At 40.7% G+C, this 3,623-nt stretch overlaps 1 long non-coding RNA gene across 1 annotated transcript in view; it reads left to right on the forward strand.

The window, feature by feature from the left end:
- Positions 1-2,169, forward strand: part of LOC107601014 (uncharacterized) — a 3,551-nt gene extending 1,382 nt beyond the window's left edge. The window contains exons 2-3 of the long non-coding RNA XR_001610869.1: positions 1,016-1,204; positions 2,087-2,169. This is a non-coding gene — a long non-coding RNA (uncharacterized lncRNA). The remainder of the gene's footprint in view (positions 1-1,015; positions 1,205-2,086) is intronic.
- The last annotated feature ends 1,454 nt before the right edge of the window (positions 2,170-3,623 follow it).

Consider the following 3,623-nt stretch of genomic DNA (forward strand, 5'->3'; position numbering starts at 1 on the left):
CGATCCGGCGATCCACAGCACAAAGTTGTAGTATTTCCTCAGCAACCAGCACGAATCAGCTCCAGGCATGACGAAGCAGATATCGTCCTCTTTTGGAAGGCCAAACAAAGTAGTTTCGCTAGAGTGAGCGGAGGCCGGCGGGCTTGAGAACGGTGCGGCTGGCGGGTTTGCGGCAACCACATGTGACGACACCGGGCTGGACTCCGCTTCGTCCACGGTGAAAGCCGATCCGGCGATCCACAGCGCGAAGTTGATGTATTTCCTCAGCGACCAGCACGGATCAGCTCCAGGCATGACGAAGCGGATATCGGCCTCTTTTGGAAGAACAAACAAAGTAGTTTCGCTTTCACAACGAAACACACAGCGTCTTCACGACATGGAGGCGGCGGCAACAACAATACTACAGCGAGACTAAAAGTTACGCCTTCTTTCTTTGCGTGAACATTTGGGCGGCGTTGTGCAAATCTTCCCACATCGTGACGTAGATATGTGGGGCGTGTTAGAACGAGCCGTTTTAGGTAGGCGTGGCTGACTCTTAAATTTTATAAAGAATATCTCTTTGGATTTGAGACTTTAGTCTTTGCAACTTTACAGATCTGCTTTATGCACCAAGAGCTTGTAACACTCCAAAGAGAAAGGAAAAATTTTAATCGCATCATATGACCCCTTTAAGGCTGGCCCAAAAAATGGTCATCCCTGCTACACTGAACTGAAGCACAAGATCCTCATTTTCATGAACATGATCAACAGGTTTTATGCAAACTTGTGAATTTCATGCAGCTTGAGTGCTGCTGTCATTAAAGCAAAAGGAAAATAAATAAAAAAATTCATGTACATTTTTTAATTTAACTTTGCACTCAAATTGCAATACAGAAAATTATGAAATTGTATTTAAATAGAATACGCAGTTTACAACATATGCATTTTGACTAGTAATCTCTTTTAGACCTAATGTATATGTATAGATATAAGGGTGAATATTTGGTCATAATATAATCCTTATTTGGCTCCTCAGTCAGATCATTTAGGTGGAGTGCATAAAAGAGAGGGCTCTGTAGTGCAGGAAGTGACGGGCTTTCACCTCATGACACCTGAGACCCACAATGCACCACGCCGCACATCTGTCCATAGCACTACTCAGCATATGACTGAACGCCCCAAAGTGACCTGGAGCCAGTCAGACTTAACACCGCTGGATCTTCAGGTAACACCTCCAAATGTAATGTTTTGAGTTAAATCATTGTTACCTCATGAATCTGTATCTTTTTACAGTGTATTTTTGCTAGTGTCAAATTGACCAAAACTAGAATAAAAAATTTTAATTGGATGGCAATATAGTTTTCTAAAGTGCTTACCTTATATATTAACCTACTAGGTTCTGATGAGGTTAGCAGAACATGTTTTATAAATCTGTGTTAAAGGAACAGTTCACCTGATCAAGAGCCTGATAAAAACATCACAATAATCCACATGACTTTTAGTAAACAAATCAATCAAGACTTTTATGGCTAAAATATGCCATCCTCTATCCATAATAATGCTTCTTTTAGTGAAAAAGTTGTCTTGTCTGAATCAGGAGAGAAATACGCACAGATTAAGCACCAAATACAAGTTTTAACAGTTATAAACAAATACGTCAGTGGATTTTGATGAGAGAGGAGCAGAGGACAACAGGGGATGGACTTTTTCACTGGAGGAGGAGTGATTATAGATTATGGACTCATATTTTTGCCAGAAGCAAAAGTTTAAAGTTGCCTTGATGACTTTGTTTCTTACACATATGCAGCTTTTCACTTTATAAGATGTAAATTGATGGACAGGAGTGGTGTGGATTACTTGTGGATTACTGTGATGTTTTTATCAGCTGTTTGGACTCTCATTCTGACGGCACCCATTCACTGCAGAGGATCCATTGGTGAACAAGTGATGTAGTGCTAAATTTCTTTGGAATTTCTTTCTAAACATTAAATCAATCTTAACAGAACATGAAAGAAAACCGATGATGAAATCTTGCAAAACATGCATTAATGCAGATAAACCAGCTCTGGTATCGAACTCTGATATTTTCTATATATATATTTTGCAGGCCCCTGAGTCTTTGGAGTTCTGGACGGATGAGATTTACACGCCAGCCTCCGACACGCTCCTGCGGCGTTCGCATTCGTACACCCGTTGCAGCAGGAACCAGGCGTACCGCATCGCTGCCCTCAGCATCACTGCCACCATCATCCTCATCCTCATCATCGTCATTCCAATCAGCACCTTGTAACATACAGTACATGCAGTCACATGACATGCCTGAGACCACATTGAATGGTCCTATACGTGTTTATTTGATAATGTTATCAAGATTTTAATGAACGCATGAATTCTTCATGAACCCAATTTGACAAGCTTGAAGCATGGCAGACTGTCCCAATGTCAAACCTATGCAAAATAGACTACATTTCCTGAAACCTTCAGTGGGCCTTTTTGGAGTTTCCCTACCTTTAGTTTTATTTGAATTTAAGCAGTTTCTCAGTTAAATGCTTATTCGGCAGTTTATGGCTTGCAGACATTCTGGTATGCCCTCTTTGTTGATGGATATTGGGGAGTTCCCATTAGTCTAATGTAATTCTGCTGAAACCTGAGACTACATCCACTTGCTCGCACAGCTGCACACGTTTCTCTCTCCTGCACCTCTGCTCTCTCTCCATTTAAATGCTTGGAAAATCCATTATTAGTTGCAAATTTACATGCAGCTACCCTTTAAATCTGCTAAATGTCCTCGTGTTTGGAGGAAATGCTGACGTGTGAGTGATATGAATCTTATCTCTGGTTTAGTTTGATGCATATTCTTCATTACTGACCTGAATTTGTGGTGAACTCGATCACTACCAAAATAGTGCTACAAAACGTAATATCCTCCCTCACAAAAGCTTAAAAGAAAAGGAAAATGAGCCTCCAGAGACCCAGAATGGATGCATGATGGTGGATCAATACCGGCACACATTTTCAATTTGCTGAACAACAGCACTAAACTTTGAATGGGCTGTGATGGGACTGAGTGAGTGCGGGAGGGGAGAGACTGAGAGAAAGGAGTGTTTGTCCTCTTTTATTGAGCCTGAAGCTTGCTAAGTCCCACTTCTGTCTGATGCAGATGATTAATGAGTGATTTTCTCAGGTAGAAGAGTTTCCAATTGGAACTGATGGGATTTTTTACATGCAGTTTGATCTATGATCCATAATATTGTAATTCATCTTGTGTTACAGACTACAGAATGAATGATACCTCAATCAATTACTTTTCTAAATGACCAGATTTGCAATCACAGGCTAGTAAGCGATCACCTAGCAACCACCCAGAACACCTTAGCAACCATGCACAACATAAGTACTGACAGGCGCTCAGACCAACTTAGCAAACACATAGCAAGCCTGGGCAATGCTTTAAACAGCACCAAGTTATCTAAATACTGCGATGTGAAGACAATTGAATGAGATGTCCTATTTTAAGGAGGCAATGTTGGAAAAGTTTTGACTTTTTTTTTTTTGACTTTTTTTGTGTTCCTCTAGTAGAAATAGCCTATGCATTTCTTCTCAGAATCCTACTTGTTTTTCATTATGACTGTATGGACACATGA

The sequence above is a fragment of the Sinocyclocheilus grahami genome, unplaced genomic scaffold (assembly GCF_001515645.1).
Source record: "Sinocyclocheilus grahami isolate Dianchi unplaced genomic scaffold, SAMN03320097.WGS_v1.1 scaffold14.1, whole genome shotgun sequence".
NCBI classification, from domain to species: domain Eukaryota; kingdom Metazoa; phylum Chordata; class Actinopteri; order Cypriniformes; family Cyprinidae; genus Sinocyclocheilus; species Sinocyclocheilus grahami.